Source organism: Carcharhinus amblyrhynchos, unplaced genomic scaffold, assembly GCF_965287045.1.
Source record: "Carcharhinus amblyrhynchos unplaced genomic scaffold, sCarAmb.v2.hapA scaffold_37, whole genome shotgun sequence".
Classification (NCBI taxonomy): Eukaryota; Metazoa; Chordata; class Chondrichthyes; order Carcharhiniformes; family Carcharhinidae; genus Carcharhinus; species Carcharhinus amblyrhynchos.
The window spans coordinates 7,677,068-7,700,616 of NW_027649778.1; the positions used below are offsets into that span (position 1 = coordinate 7,677,068).

The 23,549-nt window shown below is 43.4% G+C and overlaps 1 protein-coding gene across 2 annotated transcripts in view; it reads right to left on the minus strand.

The window, feature by feature from the left end:
* Nucleotides 1-23,549, minus strand: part of arhgap35a (Rho GTPase activating protein 35a) — a 161,781-nt gene that overhangs the window by 98,703 nt on the left and 39,529 nt on the right. For both annotated transcript variants that reach the window (XM_080218358.1, XM_080218357.1), the window contains exon 2: nucleotides 2,119-2,204. The gene's annotated coding sequence lies outside the window, so the exon portion shown is untranslated. The remainder of the gene's footprint in view (nucleotides 1-2,118; nucleotides 2,205-23,549) is intronic.

Genomic DNA, 23,549 nt, shown 5'->3' on the forward strand with positions numbered 1-23,549 from the left:
GCTTCCAAGTGTTGTTGCAGCAGCATTCATCCAGGCAAGTGGAGAGCAGTCCATCAAGCTCCTGACAAGAGCCTTGTGGATGGTGGACAGGCTTTGGGGAATCAGGAAGCAAGTTGCACCCTGCAGAATTCCCAGTCTCTGACCAGCTCTTGTGGACAAAGTATTGATATGTCTGGTCAAGTTCAGTTTCTAGTCAATGGCAACCCACAAGGTGTTGATAGTGAGGATTCGGTGATGATATTGCCACCAAAACGTCAAGGAGTAGCTGTCGGATTCTCTCACGCTGGAGACTGTCATTGCCTGCCACTTATGGCTCGGATGTTCCTTGGCCACGTGTCAACCAAGGCCTGGATATTGCTGCAGTTGGACATGGATTGATTCAGTGTCAGGAGTCATTAACGGTGCTGAATATTTTGCAGTCATCCACGAACATTACCACTTTAATCGGTGCAGACTTGATGGGCCAAATGGCCTCCTCCTTCTGCATTTTACAGATCCTATGATTCTAACCTTATGATGTACGGAAGGTCACTGATGAAGCAGCTGATGGTTGAGTCCAGGATACCACCACAGGAGTTCCTCAAGGCAATGCCCTGAAACTAAAAAACTATCTTCCTTTGTGCCCACAATCATCTTCCTTTGTGCAAGGTATGACTCCAACCATAGGTATATTTTCCTCCTAATTCCATTGACTCCAGATTTATTGAGGTTTCTTTATGCCACGCTCAGTCAAACGTGGCCTTGATGTCAAGGGCAGTCACTCTCATCTCACCTCTGGAATTCAGCTCTTTGGTCCACGAGGTAGATGATGTTTGATGCCCAGTCTTGAGTTGCTAGATCTGTTCTAATTCCATCCCATTTGGTATGGTGATCGTGCCACACAATGATAGAGAACGTATATCCTCATAGGACTGGATCTCTACAAGGGCTGTGCAATGGTCACCAGCAATACTCTTATTCACAGATGAACCTGCGATAGGCAGATTGGTAAAGGGGAGGTCACGTTTTTTCCCCTTTTGTTGGCTCTGTCACCACCTACCGCAGACCTAGTCTAGCGGCTGCATTCTTCAGGATTTGGCCAGCTAAATCTCCAGAGCCACCCTTTGGTGGTGAACATTGGCGTTGGTGGTGAAAGGGGGCAGGGGTACATGATAATCAGCAGGATGTTTCCTTGCCCACGTTTGACCCATTGCTATGAATGTTCATAGGGAGCAGCGTCAATGTTAAGAATGCCCTAGGCAACTGCCTCCCGTCTGTATACCACTGGACTGTCACCACTACTGGGTCTGCCTTACCAGTGGAACAGGGCATACCCAGAAATGACGGTGGTGGTGTCTGGGACGTTACCTGTGAAGAATGATACTCTGAGTATGGTTACGTGAGACTGTTGTTGGACTAATCTGCGAGACAGCTCTCTGAATTTTGGCACAAGCCCCCCATTTACTTGTAAGGCGGACTTTGCAGGGTCAACAGGGCTAGGAGTGCTGTTGTCGTTTCCAGTGTCTTGGCTGATTGGTCCTGGTTCATTCCTTTTTACTTTTGCAGCAGTTGAATTCAACTGAGTGACTTGCTAGGCCATTTCAGAGGACAATTAACAATCAACCACATTCCTGTTGGTCTGGGTCAGACCAGCTCAGGACAGCAGATTTTATTCCCTACAAGGACATTAGTTAAACAGGTGGGATTTTAAGCCAATTGGTTCCATTGTCACTTCTAACCCCAGACATTTTATTGAATTTAAATTCCATCAACTGTTGTGGTGGGATTCCAACCCACAAACTAGCATTTGTGTTCATACAATTCAATTGTATTTAATCTACAACCAACCTTGCTCTATTTTTGTTAAGTCATAGGTAAAGAAGCAAGTCCATTGTGCAGGACAATTTAAAGACTAAAAAGAGAGACAATTAGATAAATTAATACAGTTGAAAATACATTTGAATGATCATTGTATATATTACTTGAGTAGAATAAATTCTGGGAATACTGCAGTATCATGTTTAATCCTTCTGGTGATTACATCATCACTGAAGAATTGAGCATAATGTCAAGGTCATCCAACGCCTGTCAACAATGTAAAATTTTTCCACAGACGGTACACATTCTTAGGATATTTACCTCCCCTTTCAATTTGTGGGTGAAATTGTGTCTTAATATCACTTCCATTCACCAATCATTCTCTATTCATTCCAGTGAACTTCATGCTGGGGAAAAAAAAGAGAAAGATGATTATAGTAGAGATAAAATGCAAAGTTTCTTCCCTTACCATTAAAAAATAATTTTAATACACAATCAATATTTTTTAGCTAACTTATTTGATGTATAGACTCAAAAGGCATCAGAAACAGTTCAACAGCATTCAGTTTCTGGATATGATCCGAATCCTAAGGTTTAAAATTATATTTTGTTAATCACTGCCTTAAATTTATTCTTTGTTTCATAATTAAAGCAGTGCTGAAATTGCACTCGAACTGCAAAAGGAAAATACCTTGAGAAACACAAGGTGTAACATAATGCAAGCTGCACAAGACTTTGGTTAGGCCACAGCTGGAATACTCTGCACAGTTCTGGATGTCTCAGTATAGGAAGGATGTGATTGCACTGCAGAGGAGACTCACCAGATATTGCCTGAGATTTGAGATATGAAGAGGAGCTGGATAGGCTTGGGTTGCTTTCTTTAGAACAGAAAAGGCTAAGAGGGTGGCAACTGATTGAGGTGTATAAGATTGAGGAGTATGGACAGGGTGGATAGGAAGCAGCTGTTCCCCTAGTTGAAGGGTCAATAATTAGGAGACATAAGGAGGAGGCATAATTTTAAGGCGATGGGCAAGAGGTTTAGAGGGGATTTGAGGAAATTCAAGAGGGAGTCTGGAATGCACTGTCTGGGAAGGAAGTAGAGCGGGTTACATGGATGAGCACCCGAAATAATATTCAAGGCTATGGACCAAGTGTTTGAAAGCAGAATTAGTGTAGAGTTAGTGTTGTTTTGTGGGTGTCGACTCAAATCGACCAAAGGGTATCTTTTGTACTGTATGACTCACAGTCAGAGAGATATACAGCACGGAAACGGGTTCTTCAGCCCAACTCATCTATCCCAACCACATTTCCTAAACTGAACTAGCCCTATTGCCTGCGTTTGGCCCATATCCCTCTAAACTTTTCCCATCCATGTAGCTGTCCAAATGTCTTTTAAATGTTGCCTCTACTACCTCCTCTGGCAGCTCATTCCATCCACGCACCATTCTCTGAAAAAGTTGTCTCTCAGGTCTCTTTTAAATCTTTCCCCTCTCATCCTAAACTTATGCCCCCTAGTTTTGGACTCCCCTACCCTGGGGGAAAGACCTTGGCTATTCACCTTATCTACGCCCCTCATGATTTTATAACTCTCTACAAGGTCACTCATCATCTCCTAAACTACAGCCTATATTCAGCCTCTCCTTACAATTCAAACCTTCCAGTCCCAGTAACATCCTTGTAAATCTTTTTGTGCATTCTTTCCAGTTTGATAACATCCTTTCTATAGCAGGGCGATCAGAATTGTGCACAATGTGGCCTTACCAATGTCTTGCACAGTTGTAACAATGTCCCAACTCCTGTAATCAATGCTATGACCAACTAAGGCAAGCATGCCAACGTCTTCTTCACCACCATGTTTATCTGTGACGCCACTTTCAGGGAACTATGTACCCACACTACTGGGTCTCGGTCTGACAACTCTCTCCAGGGCCCTACCAGTAACTGTGCAAGTCCTGCCCTGGTTTGCCTTATCAAGATATCATATTTTGCATTTTTCTGAATTAAATTCCATTTGCCGTTCCTCGGCCCACTGGCCCAATTGATCAAGATCATGTCTTAGTCTTAGATAAGCTTCTTCAGCATCCGCTACACCACCAATTTTGGTTTCATCTGTAAATTTACTAACCACGTCTCCTAAATTCTCATCCAATTTGTTTATATTAATGACAAACAGCGGACCCAGCACCAATCCCTGTGGCACACTGCTGGGTGCATGCCTCCAGTCTGAAAACAATCCTCTACCATAACTCTGTCTCCCTCAAGCAAGCCAATTTTGTATCCAATGGCTCAGTTCTCCCTGAATGTGATCCAACCTTACTGACCAGTCTACCATGCAGCACCTTGTCAAAAGGTCTACTTAGGTAATGCCTACCACACTGCCCTCGTCTACTTTCTTGGTCACTCCTTCATAAAACTTGATCAAATTTGTGAGATATGATTTCCATGCACAAAGCCACGCTGACTATCCCTAATTAGTCCTTGCCTTTCCAAACGTACATAGATCCTGGCCGGAATTTCACTGTTCCGCCCACTATGGGAATTGGAGCAGGCGAGGGGCAGACCACGGACAAGTCTGTTGACCTTAACTGAATTTTCCAGTTTTGGGGCAAGCAAAGCTGGCCCTTGTCTCTCAGAAACTTCTCTAACAACTTACCTTCCACTGACATTAGGCCCATTGGTCTGTACTGACCTGGCTTTTCCCTGTTGGCTTTCTGAGATAACATCATAACATTTGCCTCCCCCCAATCTTCTGGCACCTCATTATGGCTGTTGATGATATAAATATTTCTACTCGGGGCCCTGCAATTTGTTCCTAGCTTCCCACAATGTCTTGGGATATACTTGATCAGGTCCTGGGGATTTATCTAGCTTCGCGCGTTTTAAACCTTCAGTACCTCTTGTTGACGCATTTCACAACATCAGTATTTATTTTCAAATTCCTTAACTTCCATATAAATACTAACAAGAAATATTCGTTTAGGATCTCACCCATCTCTTGTGGCTCCACACATAGATGACATTGTTGATCATTAAGGGGCCCTAGTTATTCTTACACTTCTAATACCTCTTTGGATTCTCCTTTACTTTCTCTGCCAAAGCTCTCTCACGTCCCCTTTTTGCCTTCTTAATTTCCCATCTAAGTGTACTCCTATACTTTCTATAATCCTCAACGGATTCACTTGATCCCAGTGGCTATACTTGATGTATGCTTCTTATTGACCAGAGCCTCAATATCTCTAGTTATCCCATGTTCCCTACATCTTGCCAGCTTTATGCCTCACACTAACAGGAACATGCTGACCCTAATCTCGTCAGCTTGCCTTTGCTAGCCTCCCACTTGCCAGACATTTCTTTAACTGTACTACGCTTCCCCATATCAACTTCTGAAAGTTCCTGTCAAATACCATCAGATTTGGCTTGGCCCCCAATTTAGAACATAACTTGTGGACCACACTTCTCCCTTTCCATAATTATTTTAAAACTGTGATGTGGAGATGCTGGTGCTAGACTGAGGTGGGCACAGTAAGAAGTCTCACCACACCAGGTTGAAGTCCAACAGGTTTATTTGAAATCATGAGATTTCAGAGGGCTGCTTTTTTATCAGGTGAGTGGCACTCACCTGGAGGAGCTGCGCTCCAAAACCACGTGATTCCAAATAAAGCTGTTGGACTTTAACCCGGTATCGAGAGACTTCTTACTATTTTAAAACTGATAGAATTACGGTCATTGGTCCAAAAGTGCTCCCCCACCAGCACTTCAGTCACTTGTCCTGCCTTAGTTCCCAAGAGGAGGTTGACTTTTGTCCCTCCTCCGGCAGGGCAATCTTCAGATAGAATTTCTTTCCTGAATGCACTTAAATTCCTAGCTAAGCCCTTAACACTACAGTAGTCCCAGTGTACGTCTGGAAAGTTAAAACTTTCCACAATTACAACCCTATTATTCTTGCAGCCATCTGCAATCTCCCCACATATTTACTCTTCAATTTCCTGATGACTACTGTTTGAGGGGGGGGGGGGGCTATAGTACAATCCCAACAAAGTGATCACCCCCTTCTTATTTCTCAATTCCACCCATATAGCCTCACTGAATGATCCTTAACATATTCAGTGCAGTCTCAGCAGGCTGAATAATCTGGTTCTTGGCTGCAATTTCTAGAATTCAGATTCCTCGCCCATTTCATATTGCTCCATCACTATTCCACCAGCATGTCCCTCTACTGGTACATAACTCAAACCACTTCAGGTAAGCATGAAAAAATAAAATCTATAACCTAATTGTGCTACTCAGTAGTTTTTGCACTCAGTTCCTAGAATTACTGGGATATTGTAGCACAAACGCAGACAACTTGGTCCAACTGGTCCATGCCAGTGTTTTATGCAACACAAATATCTTTCTTCATGTTTTCTGCTCAACATGAATACCTTTCTTCGTCTAACACAACCAAACCGTTATTTTCATTCATTTTTCTCACTTTACTCAGCTAACCAAGGGGCAGCACGGTGGCAGAATGGTTAGCGCTGCTGCCTCACAGTGCCAAGGACCTGGGTTCAATTCAGGTCTCGGGTCACCACCTGTGTGGGGTCTGCCCATTCTCCTGTGGGTTTCCTCTGGGTGCTCCACTTTTCTCCAATAGTCCAAAGATGAATGGGTTAGGTGGATTAGCCATGCTAAATTGACCCAAGTCAATATGGTAAATATGTGGGGTTACGGGAATAGACTCTGGGTGGGATTCTGGTCGGTAAAGGCTTGATGGGCCGAAGGCCTCCTCTTGCGCTGTAGGGATTCTATTGGATTCAATAAACACATCTATCCTACTCTTCTTAATCACTCCTTGTTTGAACAGGTCTCACATTCTCAGCACTCTGGCTAAACATTTTCATCAGCATTTTTCTTGTTTTTTTTTGGTGGTTAGCTTATATTTATTAAGCCTAGATTTGTTTTCACCACAAAACATCATCTTTCCGTCAACTGAAACAAACCTATTCAGAATTTTAAGACATGTATCAGGCCTCTCTTATGGTAACAGTACCAGCCAGCTGTGTTTTTTTTTGCAAACATATGCTTTATTCATAAAATCTCTACAAGGACATCACAAACATTCCAAACCGGCAATCACACAAAGCGTGCTAACATTCAAGTTCTTTACATACATCAACTAAGACTGAGATGCTTCAGTAGAGTCAAAGAAATGTCACTGTCGTCTTAAAATGTTCTTTACAAATAAGTGGGGGAAATCTATTTAAAAAATTGCCTACATAGAACAAGTTGTACTGCAAGATGCTTCACTACCACTGGGATATTCACTGTATACATTCAGTGAGTCAGCCAGCCTGAGGGGGTTCTGCTCCCCTGAGCTCACTGTGGTTGAAAGGTCACAGATAGTGACCTTCCTCACTGTGCCTCTGCAGCAGCTGCCAATCCCTGTGACAAATCAAGTCATCTAAATCAAATAAAGTGAAGGTCAAAGCAAAAAGGACAGCCTCCAAAAAGAAGGTATCCACCCAAAACAAAACAGAAAGCAAACTTAAAACATTGCTTCAGAATGTGCCAGCCTACAACAGTCGAGGACATCTCCTTGCAATGGAAGGCCATAAAGCTTTGGGTAGTCAGAGCGTCTTTCACCGATTTGATAATCCTCCAGCAAGATCTGATGTTTGTCTCAGTGTGCACCCCTGGACACAGCCCGCAGAACAAAGTCTTGCATTACCAAGCTGCTCATGATGAACCTCAACAAATACTGCCTCATCTCCCTCCAGACCTTCTTTGCAAAGGTACGTTCCACAAGGTGGTGGACACCTCTCTCTTTCCCATCAGTCACCTTGAGGGCAACGTGCAGATGGAGTGAGATTCCGGATGTGTTGGAAGAACCCAACAGAGAGGGTCTTTCTCACCACAAGCCAAGCTAGGTCTTGGTACTTGTTTAAAAGTTCTGGTGATGAAACACTCTGCCAAGTGACTGCCAGTCTGCTCAGGGAACCATCCAACTGGACCCACCATCTCTTTTTCCCCATAGGGCCTCTAGGATGTTGCGTGCAAACCAGTTCCTTACAGAACTGCGGTCAAAGCTGTTCCTCTGAGTAAACTTTTCATGAGGGACACTCCAACCACTTAGAACGTTCTGTGGCAGTGTGGTCAGACCCATCCTTCGCAACAGGTAGAACATCAGCACAGTGACACTTGGTGTTTGCATACCAGAGGATCTACGCACAGCTTAATGCAGCTGCACACGAAGATGACCATCAGGATTAGAGTGATTTTGAGCACAGTTCCTCCCCATCCTTTATCAAGATGTTTGTACATTGTATCCCTACAAATGCAGTCAATCATTTTTGCAATATCTCCATTGCCTCAGTAACATTTTTATAATGGGGTGGAAAAGTTAGTTATGGTCTATCCATGGTTTTATACAAGTTCAACATAACTCCTGTTTTTGAGTGGTATTTCTCTAGAACCCAATGCTATGCTGATCTGTATTTACACATTTTACAAATTGTGCAATTACCATTTAATGCCCTCGCACATCTAACCCATTTAGCCTATTATATAACTCCTGCAGGAAAGATGCCACTAGCCTATGCTCTTTGCTACCTCTGCTGCAATGAGGCGGAGAAAGGCAACTCAGGTTTCAGAGTTTTGATTTGCAGCTATCACTGTAGGAAAAAGCCAGGACAAATATAAATATTGATTGTTACCCCAAATCAATCAATAAGCTGCCGCTTGTCAAGCAATCCCACAATCAATGGACCAGAACAAAGTTCTGTAGTTATGCCAAATGCAGTAGTGAATGATGGCAGACAATTAAAACTAACTTGAGGCAGCTCCACCAATATCTCCACCTTGAATGATGCAAGAGTCAAGCACATCAGTGCAAAAGACATGGTGAAAGCATTTGCTGCCATCTTCAGCCATGTCACAAGTGGGTGATCCATCTTGATCACCTGCTGTGGTCCTCAGTATCACAGATGCCAGCCTTCGGCCAAATCTGGATATCATGCCAAGTGAACTGGTTGAAGGCATTGGAAACGTCAAAGGCTATTGATCCTCACACGATCCTGACAGATTCCTTTCAGAAATAACCACGTCCCTTGCAAAGGTGCTGTGGTAGTCATAACACTGGCATTTACGTGACGACGTGGAAAATTGCCCAGGTCTACGAAAAGCAGGATAAATCCTACCCAGCTAGTTACTGACCCATCACCTTATTTTCGGTCATCAGTAATGTAACGGAAGGCAACATTGACAGTGCCATCAAGCAGCATTTAAAGCAATAACCTGGTCAATGCTCCGAGTTCTGCTAGGACCACTTGGTTCCCGACCTTACCACAGCCTTGGACCAAACAGCTGAGATCAAAAGGTGAGGAGCATGACTGCCCTTGGCATTAAGGCAGCAACAGATCAAGGAGCCCTCGGAACTGAAGTCAATGGGAGGCACAGACACAATACTTCACCGGTCAGAGTCATAAAGACAAAAGGAATAGGTTTGCAGCTTTTGGAAGCCAATCGTTTTGGATCTAGGACCATCCTGTCCAGCACCCAACCATCATCAGCTACTTCATCAATGTCCGTTCTTCCATCATAAAGTTAAAACTGGGATGTTCACTGATGATTGCAGTGTTCAGTATCTTGCACAAATCCTCATACTGAAACATTCAAGTGTCCTCATGCAGCAAAATGAGACAATTTTCAAGATTGAACTGATAAGCAGCATGTAACATTCACAGCATAGAAGTGCAGGCAATGACCATCTCCAACAAGATACAACCTAACTAACTCTTCATGACATTCAACAATATGACCATCACTGAATCGCAACTGTCAAACTCCTCTAGGTGACCACTGACCAGAAACTCAACTGGGCCAACCAAATAAATAATGTGGCGATAAGTGCAGATCAAAGACTGGGAATACTATGGTGAGTAACTCACCTCTTAACTCCCCAAAGTTTGTTCACCATTTAGAAGACACAACGAGAGTGATGGATTACTCTCCACTTGCCTGGATGAGTGCAGTCTCAACAGTACTCAAGAAACTTGACATCACTTATGATAAAGCAGCCAGTTTGATCAGCACCCCATCCACCCACTTGAACACTCACTCCTTCAACCCTAACAGGCAGTGAAAGCAGTGTGTACCACCTGCAAGATGCACTACAGCAACTCAATAACATCTTCCTAGCTTGCAACATCTGCCACTTGGAAGGACAAGGCAACAAGCAGATGGGAATAACCCTACTAGCAAGTTTCCCTCCAAGCCACAAACCACCTGACCTGGAACTATATTACCATTTCCTCATTGTCAGTGGATCAAAATCTTGGAACTACCTTTCTAGCATCATTATGGATGTACTACACCAAAAGGTCCACAGTCATTTCAGTTGGCAGCCAAAAAACACCACCTCAAGGGCAATTAGGGATGCGTATCAAACACAGGCCTTGCCAGCAAAGCGCAAATCTTGTGAAAGAATATATACTTTAAATTCTCTGCACTGAAGAACTTCTCAATCAAAGCACCATGACCTTGGTGTTCAATCAGCACAAAATTTTATTGGTTATTGCTCTTGCAAATGAAACTGCTTTTACAGAAATCTCTCTGAAACAGTTCACAGCACAATAGACTAAGATGTCTATGGCCACAGAAGGCAATATTTTAAACTCTACTGTTGCACATGGTTCTGATCAGATGTAACAGTTACACCTGAGATGGAAATTCTGCTCAGTGCCAAATTTGCAAGAACAGTCTGCAATCATGGAACTGGAAGTGTGTATATGGTTTCAAAATTCTCTCCCCCCTTGCTGGGATCGATGCCACTGATTCTATTACAGTATTTGTGAATGGGGCAGGAACAGCAACACAGGAGAGCTGGGTGCTTAAAGGTGTTTTTTTGATGCACTCATGGAATGTGGGTGTCACTGTGATCAGTATTTATCCATCTCAAACTGCCCTTGAGAGCACCTAAGAGGCAACTACATCGCTGTGAAACTGAAGGTATACATCGACCAGACCAGGAATGGGTCACAAATTTCCTTCCCTAGAAAGATATTAATGAATCAGATGAGTTTTTACAATTGATGATTGCTCCCATTTCAGTCACCTTTACCGAGTCTGGCATTCAATTCCAGATTTTTTTTAATTTAATTTAATTTCCTCTCCCTCAACTGGGATTTGAATCCATGAGTATCACCTGGGTCCCTAGTTTACCATTCCACTGATAACATTTACTGTTTACACATTTTACTAATATAGACTTGATGTGAAGTGTAGCACTACCACAAACTGCATGGCAAAGATCAGATTTCTCAACACACACCAGAGCTTCGACCAAGAATCTCCTTGCTTGTACCATTAGACTGGACAATCCTTTTGTTGTCATCCAAAATGACAGCATGGGAACTTCAGCATTTTCAGAAAATTAGTTCAACAGGCCAGCAATCAAGCAGTATATGGAGTTTACGTAACATAAGTATTAAACATTTCAGCAATGCACCAAAGACTAATTATGGTCAGATTAATCCTGTGAGTCTTATTGTCTCTAAGACTAAATACCACCAGTAACAATGAGACACTGCTTGCAAAATCTAATGTACTATCAAGGCCATCACAGCAGAAAAAAATTACATCAGAATAGCATTAATTCTTTCACGGATCAATATGAAGAACTCAATTATGCCATGCAAGTGTTCAAACAGCCTCTATACATGATAAATTACTACTGGCTACATGGTCTTTTAACTGACAGGGGAATTGCACTTTCTCCAATTCCAGGGATGAAACAACTTGATATTGCAAATGGGAACTAGTCAACAAAATTCATATCACAACAAAAAAATGCAGATGCAATTGTAAACGGCAAATAAAAGTAGATACTATAACACACTCAGAATTATGGATCTCCAGCTTAATCCAAATGAGGAAAAAAATTGTGAATGCTTTCTTTAAAAAAATAGGGAAAGCAGGACAAATTGGAAAACTTCTTTTGCACATTTCTGCAGTTAGGTTGAGTAGGGTTGTCCAAAATATATAGCAAGATATTTAAACTTTGGAACATGGAGACAAGGAAAGAAAATGACAAAACCACAGTTCCTGCTGACAATGCTTGGCTGTGTGTGCTCATAAGCAGAGCAGCTATCCTGCATAAAAACTACTTCAGAGAACTCCATAGCTCTATACACAGCACATTACTAGTGAGCATACCCCACAGCAAACAAGTAAAAACATGATTCAGTGAAAATCAGCTATCTTTCTGAACCAGGCTGCATAGATAGCTAGTCAATGTTCTCACTGGGATTATCCAGCCTATGAAAAATTGCACTTTAAACCAATTTCCTTCCCCTGTCACTTTCTTAATTCATCACCCCAAATTGCTCCTGCCACACCACCATCAATGATAGAGCTGTAACTATCAGTAGTTCATTACGTAGCTCAAAATCATCTCTGATCCTCACACTGTCCGGCTGTTTGTATAGTTGTACTGCTCAAGGGATTGAAAAAAAACAACCATGAAGGCACATTTTGCTCCAGGACTTGAAACCAGGAAACTCCATTGAGGCGTCTTCTCCAAAATTACAACCCAGCTTTCCTCTTTACAGATAACGAATTAATTATTGTGCATTTCAATATCATGCTTTTATTTCCTCATTTGCAACTGGACCAAGTACAAAATGTCAATGATCCCAACTGCTAATGAGTTAATGAGCTGGTGGCGCAGATCGACACAAATGGATACGATCTGGTGGCCATTACAGAGACGTGGCTGCAGGGTGACAGGGACTGGGAGCTGAATGTACAGGGCTATCAAGTGTTTAGGAAGGATAGGCAGGAGGGAAAAGGGGGGGGGGCGTAGCTCTGCTGATTAAGGATAGCATCAAGGTGGTAGCAAGGGATGATATTGGATCCAAGGAGCAGAACGTGGAATCGTTGTGGGTGGAGATTAGGAACAGCAAAGGGAGGAAGATGCTGGTGGGTGTCGTCTATAGGCCCCCGAATAATGATCTGGAGGTGGGGCGGGCTGTTAACGCGCAAATAAGTGCGGCGTGCAGGAATGGGAAGGCCGTAGTTATGGGGGATTTCAATCCGCATATTGATTGGTCGACCCATGTTGGACGCGGTGGGCTCGAGGAGTTCTTGGAATGCTGCCAGGATAGTTTCCTGGAACAGTGCGTGTTGGAGCCGACGAGGGAGAGAGCTATCTTGGATCTCGTGCTATGTAATGAGGCGGGTAGAATTAGGGACCTTGCGGTGAAGGATCCTCTTGGGGAGAGTGATCATTGTATGGTGGAGTTTCTGGTGCAGATGGAGGAGGAGAAAGTGGGTTCCCAGACACGCGTACTTTGTTTGAATAGAGGGGAGTACGGTAGGATGAGAGAAGAATTGGCGAATGTGGACTGGAGGAGTGCGTTGGAGGGAGGGTCTGCTGAGGAGCAGTGGAGGATCTTTAAGGAGATCTTTCTTGGTGCTCAGCGGAAATTTATTCCGATGGTCAAAAAGGACAGTAGGAGAAGAGGTAATAAGCCGTGGATAACGAAGGAGGTGAAGGAAAGTGTTAAATTAAAAGCGGAGGAATTTAGAGTAGCTAAGAGTAGTGGGCGAGAAGAGGATTGGGAGAGGTTTAAACATCAACAAAGATTGACAAAGAAGTTGATAAAGAAGGGTAGGAGAAACTATGAAGCTGGGCTAGCACTTAATATAAAAAAGGATAGCAAGAGTTTTTATAAATATATAAAAAGGAAGAGGTTGGCTAGGGTGAACGTTGGTCCTTTAGAGGATGAGAAAGGGGACCTAGTGGTAGGGGATGGGGATATGGCTAAGGTATTGAATAACTTTTTTGTTTCTGTCTTCACGGAGGAGGACGTGAATAATTTGCCGGGTGTTAGCGATGGAAAGGTGGTAGGAATGGAGGGTCTTAATGACATTACTGTTACTAGAGAGGTGGTGCTCGACAGACTAGAGGGGCTGATTGTGGACAAGTCCCCAGGACCGGATGGAATGCATCCGAGGATTCTGAAAGAAATAGCGGAGGTGATAGTGGATGCCTTGGTGGTTATTTTCCAGACGTCGCTGGATTCCGGGGAAGTGCCGGAGGATTGGAAAACGGCTAATGTTACGCCGTTGTTTAAGAAGGGTGCCAGGCAAAAGGCGGGGAATTATAGGCTGGTTAGTTTAACGTCTGTGGTAGGTAAAATGTTGGAATCCGTCATTAAGGAGGAAATTGCGAGGCATCTTGAAGGGAACTGCTTGATAGAGAAGACGCAGCACGGTTTCATTAAAGGGAAGTCGTGTCTGACAAATTTACTGGAGTTCTATGAGCATGTGTCTAGGGCAGTGGATAGAGGAGAGCCGGTGGATGTGGTCTTTCTGGATTTTCAGAAGGCGTTTGACAAAGTACCTCACAAGAGGTTATTGCAGAAGGTCGAGGGACATGGAGTTGGCGGTAGGGTGTTAGCGTGGATAGAGGATTGGTTGTCAAATAGGAGGCAGAGAGTGGGGGTCAACGGGTGCTATTCGGATTGGCGGATGGTGACTAGTGGAGTGCCCCAGGGGTCGGTGCTGGGGCCTCAGCTATTTACCATTTATATAGATGATCTGGAGAAGGGAACCGAGTGTAGGGTGTCGAAATTTGCTGATGACACCAAGATTGGGGAAACGGCAAATTGTGCGGAGGGTGTGGAGAGTCTGCAGAAGGATCTAGATAGGCTGGGCAAATGGGCCAGGAAATGGCAAATGGAATTTAATGTTGGCAAGTGTGAGGTGGTCCACTTTGGTAGGAAGAATGGTAGGAAGGACTATTACTTACGGGGCGAAAAACTGCAGCAGGCGACGGTGCAGAGGGACCTCGGGGTCCTTGTGCATGAGTCGCAAAAACCCAGCTTGCAGGTGCAGCAGATGGTCAGGAAGGCAAATGGAATGCTGGCCTTCATAGCGAGGGGGATTGAATATAAAAGTAGGGAGGTCTTGCTGCGGCTGTATAGGGCATTGGTGAGGTCGCAGCTGGAGTACTGTGTGCAGTTTTGGGCGCCGCACCTGCACAAAGATATTTTGGCCTTGGAGGGAGTGCAGAGGAGGTTTACTAGGCTGATACCGGAGTTGAGGGGGTTGAGCTATGAGGAGAGGCTGAATAAACTAGGCTTGTACTCGTTAGAGTTTAGAAGAATGAGGGGAGATCTCATTGAGACGTATAAGATGATGAATGGGATGGATAGGATAGAGGTGGAGAGACTCTTCCCGCTCAAAAAAGACAGTAGGACTAGGGGGCACAGCCTCAAGATAAAGGGGGGGGCGGTTTAGAACGGAGTTGAGGAGGAACTTCTTCACTCAAAGGGTGGTGAATCTCTGGAATTCTCTGCCCGTTGAAGTGGTGGAGGCTGCCTCGCTAAATATTTTTAAAACGCGGGTTGATGGGTTTTTGATAAGAGAGGGGATTAAGGGTTATGGGGAGAGGGCAGGAAAGTGGAACTGAGCCATGACAGATCAGCCATGATCTTATTGAATGGCGGGGCAGGCTCGAAAGGCTAGATGGCCTACTCCTGCTCCTATTTCTTATGTTCTTATGCTACATCGGATTTATTATTGCACGTTAGTATAGTGAAAAGTATTGTTTCTTGCGCATTATACAAAGCATAGTGTTCAGAGAGAAGGTAATGAGAGAAAGCAGAATGTAGTGTTAAGAGTCAGGTAGCTAGGATGTAAAGATCAACTTAATGCGAGGTAGGTCCATTCAAAAGTCTGGTGGCAATAGGGAAGAGTCAGTTGGTACGTGACCTTAGACTTTTGTGTCTTTCTCCCGATGGAAGAAGGTGGAAGAGAGAATGTCCAGGGTCTATGGGGTCCTTAATTATGCTAGCTGTTTTGCTGAGACAGCGGGAAGTGCACAAGAGTCAATGGATGGGAGGCTGATTTGCGTGATGGATTGGGCTACATTCACAACCTTTTGCAGTTTCTTGTGGTCTTGGGCCATACCAAGCAGTGATACAACCAGAAAGAATGCTTTCTACGGCGCATCTGTAAAAGTTGGTGGGAGTTGTAGCTGACATGCCAAATTTCCTTAGTCTTCTGAGAGAGGTATTGGTGGGCTTGCTCACCTATAGTGTCGACGTCGGGGACCAGGACAGGTTGATGATGATCTGGACTCCTAAAAACATGAAGCTATCAACCATTTCTACTTCACCCCTGTTGATGCAGACAGGACGTGGAGATGCTGGTGTTGGACTGGGGTAAACACAGTAAGAAGTCTGACAATACCAGGTTTAAGTCCAATCGATTTATTTGATAGTAAACTTACAAGCTTTCAAGGTTTCCCTCTTCGTCAGGTCACCAATCTATATCAGGTCTATGATGTAGACAGGGGCATGCTCTCCACTATGCTTCCTGAAGTCATTGATAATCTCCTTTGTTTCGTTGACATTGAGGAAGAGATTATTGTCACCGCACCATTTCACCAGATTCTATCGCTTTCCTGTACTATCTCATCATAGTTTGAGGTCTGACCCACTTCAGTCATCAGCAAAATTGAAAACTGATTTAAAGGGAATTTGGCCACATAGTCAAAGATGTATAATGAGTATAGTAGGGGGCTGAGAAGACAGCCTTGTGTGGCACCGCTGTTGAGCATGATTCTGGTAAGTGCTATTGCCTATCCTTACTGATTGTGGCTGAGTTGAGGGAAATGGAAATATTTCCTGCTCCGAAAGGGTGCTGAAGATGGCAGCTAACTCATGGTAGGGAAAACAGCAGTCTTTTCGGATTTAAACCCATAAAATGGAGCTCCACAATAACTGCAAAACTCATTATATTCTTCCTTTTAACCAAAAAGGTCTCAATGCCAGACCCCTATTGCAGTGCACCAAATGGAGCAACGTTTTAAAAGGATTTAATGTTAAGAGTTCAGCTTAACTAATTGATCCTGCAGCAATCCTCCTACACGTTCAAACAGATCACGTACTTAATACAACTCTAGCTCCATTTAAATATTCAGCAACAACTGTTATGAGGTCAAATCCATTTGTAGATATTTAAAACTGTATGATATTTAAAGGAAATAAAACTCTGGTCATTTAGTTCTATTTTTGGAAATTTATACAGAGGGAATCCAGAAGGATAGAGTGTTATATTTTTACAGCTCTGACACATCAACAATCAAGGAAGCGACACTTCCCTTCATTCCAAAAAAATGAGTAGGAGCGAATGACATATCATACGACGCGTTAGAATTGCCAGCTGCGGAGAGCAAAAACAATTGGAAAAGATACACGCAGAAGCAAAAATAAAGAAAAGGCCTTCCCACCACCCTCCAAGACAAAGCTCAACCTTGCTCAACACTGCCTCGCCAGAATAATTTTTAATTGTATTTTGAACATTTTGCAAAGTTCCTGAAATAAAAACAGAAAACGCTGAAAGTATTCAGCAAGTCAGGCAGCATCTGTAGAGAGAAAAACAATGGTAGCGTTTCAGGTCAATGACCTATGGTCAGAACCTGATCCAAAAAAATTAATGAATTGCGAAATTCAGAAGGAACCACACTATCTGGTGACCAGAATGTGGAACTTGTTACTGAAGGGAGTGGTGGAACCATAATCGTGCAGGTAATGAGGCTAGCCCATTGCACTTGGGGTGTGCTGACACCTGCGATGGTGGCGCGCCCAGGCTAAGGTAAAGTCAAGGATCAGGGTAACCGATGAGGTTAAACCAAGGTGTTTAATGCAATTTTCCAAAGCCTTTCAGCTACGGCAAAGCATCAGATCAAGCAAAGGATGGAGTGCATTGCCAGCTTGGGGCGTCTTTGTCCCTCTGGTGGGAACCATGAACTGGATTAAATTTGAATTTGGTTTTTTGGATGGAGTAATTTATTTATTTAAAAGGGGATGGTTGAAGCAGAATGGTATAGATCAGCATTGCCCAACATGCAGCTCATGGTACACAAGCCGGAATGCCATGTCTCACCATCCAGCAGACAGAGCCAATGTTTATAATACAGTATAATTGCAGTAAAAGATTCTGCAAGGAGCTGCTGCTCCAGTCATAGGCCATTTCTCTCCTGTTTGCTGCCAATAAGCTCACTAGTGAGGAAAAGAAACAGTCTACAACTGGAGCAGTAGCAAACGGTCTGAAAATGAGTGGCTTCATGCAGCCTCAAGTCTCAATACTAATGGCGGTGAGTGCCAATTTGGAGGGGGGTAGGAACATCGCGCACGTGGAGCAACTGCACACGTGTGCAAGAGATGAGAGTATGAGAGAAAATGAGTGTGCAAGAGAAGAATTGAGTAAGTGCAAGCAAGAAAATGTGTATGCACACAAGAGTGCGAAATGAGTGTGTTTGTACACGAGGGGAAATGAGTGAGTGACTATGTTCACAAGTGAAAGTGAATCAATGTGTGAGCAAGAGAGAATGGGTATATCTAGCTTACTCCCAGTCTTGGGGGTTCTCACTCACCCGACATTCCCATTGCCCTCTCACAACTACACACACGCTAATGATCTTTATTAGCTGCTCTTTTTTCAAACAATCAATTTATTCTTCTTTCATTTGCTTAGCAAGTTTTCATACCTCAACTTTTTCCTGTAGAAGTTCTCACAGTAATACATCAAAGCTAATCTGAAATTTGCTCATCTGCATGAGTCTGTGGAACGAGTGAAAAAAAAATTGAAACACGGCCTCTTACGTGAAAAGGTTGGACAATCTTGGTATAGATGCATTTCAGGGGAGGCAAGACAAGCAAATATCTGAGGCGGAAAATAGGGTTATATTGATAGATTTAGATGAGTGGAGCATAAAATCTGGCATGGACAGGTTGGGCAAGTGGCCTGTTTCTGTGTTGTACATCTTCTTGCACGAAAAACAGAAAAGCAGTATATGATTTAAATGGAGAAAGACAGCAGAACTCAGTGGTACAGAGGAATCTGGGTGTCCTGGCTGTTAATCTAAGCTAATATGGAGGTACAGCAAGATATTAGGAAGCCAAATTCAATGCTGGCATTTACTACAAGAATGGACTATAAAAGTAGGGATATTTTACTGCAGCTGACAGGGCATTAGTGAGACCACATCTAGAATACTCTGTGTACCATTTCAATCTCATTACAAAATATATAAGTGCTTCAGGAGCAGTTCAGAGGTGGTTTACTGGACCCACTCCTGGGATGAAGGACTTATCTTACGAAGAAAGGCAAATTGAGCCTGTACCGAGGTTTAGAAGAATGAAAGATGATCTTATTGAAACACAAGATTTTGATTACAGCCACTGGACGTTTCCTCTTGTGCAGCAAACTAAAACTAGGGGACATCGTTGAAAGACTCTCTTCTCCAGAAAGTACTGAAGGTTAGATACTTTGGCAGCACTGTGGCATAGTTGTTAACACTGCTGCCTCACAGTGCCAGGGACTCGGGTTTGATTCCTGGCTTGGGTCGCCATCTATGTGGAGTTTGCACGTTCTCCCCATGTCTGCATGGGTTTCCTCCCACAGTCCAAAAAACGTTTTGGCTAGGTGCATTGGCCAAGCTAAATTCTCCCTTAGTGTACCCAAACAGGTGCCCAAGTGTGGCAACTCAGGGGTTTTCAGAGTAACTTCACTGCAGTGTTAATGTAAGCCTACTTGTGGCTAATAAGTAAAACTTTAAATTTAAGGCCAAGTTAGAACTATTCCTGTTAGGCAAGGGAGTTAAGGATTATGGGGGGAGCTCAAAGAGACCATAGAATCCTACAGTGCAGAAGATTGAACCCACTGATTTTGCACCAATCACAATCCCAACCAGGCCCTATCCCCATAACCCCATGCAATTATCCCAGCTAGTCCTACCACCAAGGGACAATTTAGCATGGCCAGTGCTGACCCGTGTATCTTTGGAGCGTGCGAGGAAACCGGAGCACCCGGAGGAAACCCACGCACACATGGGGAGAACGTGCAGACCCCACATAGACAGAGACCCAAGCCGGGAATCAAACCCAGGTCCCTGGTGCTGAGAAGCAGCAATATTAATTACTGTGTCACCATGCTGCTCAAATCAGCCAAGGTCATACTGAATGGCAGAGCAGACTCAGAGCCGAATGGCCTACTCTGCTCCCAAGTCCATGTTCCCAGGTTTCCATATCCTATGTAAATTTACCTTTCACTGATCCGTATTTCTGTTCTTTGATCCCATTTACTAGTCCTTCCTTCGAAGATATAGTAATAGGCCCAGCCAACACAAATAGATGAACAAGGCATTAATGAAATCTGTTGATAACTCAGTAGACGAGTGGTACTGGCCCAGACTGACCACAAGGGTCCTTGGTTTCACCTTGGCCCGTAATAGCCCTAGTTGGACCAGGAGTGGGCCAATATAACCAGCCGACTTCACTGAATTGGTGAACAGGCAAATGTCAGCCAGACCTTGCTACTGTCTGAAATCCAGTGCAACTTTCCAGAAAATGTACACACAATCTGAGGTACTCGACCCACAAGACAGACAAATTAAAATGCCAACATGGCAGCCTGGGAGACTGAGTTCAATAAACCTGAATTTGCAGCTAGCGCCATAAAAATTGCTGGATTGTCATTAAAAAACCTGAATAACTCTTAAATGCCCTCAAACAGCTTGACAGGCTATTCCATTCTAAAACAATCGCTACCGAAGAAAAACCAAGGACGAGCAGCAAGTGGGACATTACCAGCAATGCCCACATTGCAAGAACAAGTTAAAACAAAAATGGACGCGAGCCAAGAACAAGGTCAGGTTCCCCACAGTAATGTAACCTGCTGACACGGTCAAAAATTCCCACATCAAAAACTGCCTTTTGGTAAATTGGCAGAGGTGGAGAAAGGGTCTCTTGCCAGATGAGTCATACACATTCCAAACTCATGGCTAAAGTAAAACAGTGTAAAAGCACAGTGATAAAGAAACTTCAACATACATGCATTCATGCCCACAATTCCCCAAATGGAAGTGAAGGATAAGAAAAGGGTGGAGTCAGATTTAAACAAAAAAAAGCCTATCACTGCCACTAACCAATTCAATCACATAAAGGGTGCTGGTAACAGGTTGCAAACTTGACCCTTCAATTAGGGGCCAAAAGATGGTATGACAAAGAGTGGTATATAATCCTTGAATCAATGACAATTAAAGTCATAATATAGGATACAGAATACAACAGAAGATACTGACGGTTCTTTAGTATCTTGTTAGGCAGAAAGGCTCAGACAGCTGCATTCATACCGTGAATGTGCACTGCTGACTTGAGTATTGCAAGGTCTTTCAGATGATCAATCACAAGGCACTCAGGTGGTAAAACAATCCATAGAGACACTATCCATGACATTTTAGTGCTGGCCTGATGGGTAGAGAGAGTAAGTATGCTACTCTGCTAAAGCCTCAAAGCTTTGGCTGCCCTCTGGATTGACCTCCTTGATGTCTTCATTGAGGGCACTAAATACTGCCAGAGGCTACTGGAACTGCCCCAGAGCTGAAGCACACATCAGCTCCGTTCATGTTCAAAATCAAGATTAATTTGGAGGCCTTCGCTTTGTTCAGTATGATGTTACAGAATGCAGACTCCAAAGGTTTTTTTTTAAATCAGCAAACCCAAAGGACTGGCACTTCTTTTGTTAAATTTAAAAGTGGGGGTAAATTACCTTGTGCATTCCAAAATGAGAATTGCAGTCCTAGGGCTCAGTCTACTTGAGAATACATTAAACACAATCAAGCACACATCCCATTCCAGTTAATAGTGCGGTGGGCCAATCACCACCTTTAGCAGATTGCATCAGCCTAGTTCAGTTGAAAGCACTTGTGATGAGAGATTATAGATTTAAGCCTCACTCCATACAGTCATTCAGATGAGCCATCAAGACCCTGTGCACAGCTCTACTGATTCAAATGGATGTTAAAGACAAGAATAGTGCTGTGTTAAAGGCAAGCATAGTGCCCTGTTAAATGTAGATAGCTCCCAACTTTTTTTGTACTAGAATAGGTAATTAATAAACATGAAACTCTGAACCAAGATTAGACTGCATACACAAATGTAAGAGTGTACTTCCCTGAAAAAATTAGCATTGTTCCCAGAATAACAAGCTCCACTTCTGCTGGAATTTTGCTATATGCCAAGTGTGTTTACTTAAATGTACAGTCAGAACATCAAGGTGATTCATTTCATGGAATGCAGTTTGAGAATCATCAACAAGATAAAATCTGAAGAGAATCCAAGCCATTTCTTTAATACCCGCATATTAGACAGAAGGGAACAAGGAGGAACAGAAAGGTTGAAAAATCAATAGCTGTCATGATGGCCGTAACTAGAATCTGTTCTGCAAAAAGGACTCTCTCCTCCCCTCCGAACTGAGTGCCTTGCCACATCGTTGTGGATCTGGATGCTCATGTAAGCCAGACCAGATAAGGATAGCAGATTTCACTCCCTAAAGGGACATTAGTGAACCAGATGTCATTTTTTAAAGAACAACATTTGGCAATGGTATTGTGGTCATCATTAGACTGTTAATTCCAGATTTTTACTGAATTCAAATTTCACCATCTGCAGTGGTGGGTTTCAAACTCAGGGCTTCTGGATTACAAGTCCAGTGACAATACCATTATGTCACTGCTTCCCCTCCAATGGACAACAGAATAAGCAGGCCAAACACGCCCAATTCAACCACCTATTACAGAACCAAGGACAGTCTTTAACAAATTGATACCAGGTAATGCAACACAGTATGACAAAACTTTTAAAAAATCATCTTCCAAGTACTGAGTTTTTGATTCATGGTTAATAGCTCAGAACCACAACAATCACACCCACAAGTAGCTTCTGAACCTCACGCAACAGTTCCATTTAAACAACATTACTGGATGGGGTGGGAAATACAACAGCAGCACTTTCATAATAATGACCCATGCTATACCTTTACACAATTTCTTTTTGGCAAAATATCGACTGGAGTAAAGGCAACAGAAAGACAAAGACAGAAGACACATGGGAACACCCACCCATCTGTTCCCCAAGTCACACCATCCTGACTTGGAATTGCATTGTTGTTCTTTCAATGTCAAAATTGCATTAAAATCCTGGAACTCCCTCCCAAGCAGCACTGAGAATATATACCACTTGGATTCAAGTAGGCAGCTCCACACCACTTCTCAAAAAGAGTAATAAATGCTGGTCATGTCAATAATGGTCACAGTAAAAACAGTACAGCCTATTTTGAATGTTTCATTAATCTCTCCAGAGAAGCTTTCTGCGCCTATTACTCCAAATCATGGAATCTCAGTACTGAAGGAAGATATTCAGCCCACTGAGTCAACACTGACTCTCCAAAAGAGCACCACATCCAGGCCCCACCCACACCCAATCCCAGTCACCCCACACAGGGCAGCACAGTGGCTAGCAACGCTGCCTCATAGCAACAGAGAATTGGGCCCAAATCCTGGCTCGGGTTACCATGTGTGCAGAATCTGTACCATCTCCCCACGTTTGCATTGGTTTCCTCGGGGTGCTCCTCCCACAGTCCAAAAGACGTGCTGCTTAGGTGGATTCGCCATGCTAAACTCTCCCTCAGTGTACCCGAACAGGCATCGGAGTGTGGTGACTCCGGGATTTTCACAGAAACTTTATTGCATCTTTAGCATAAGCCTACTTAAGACGCCAATAAATAAAGTTGAAAAAACTTTAAAACATTTACCATAGCTAATCCATCAAACCTACACATCTTTGGATGCGAAGGGGCAATTTTAGCATTCCAATCCATCGATTAATATTTTCTTCAAGCTTGAGGAATTCCATATTCTAATA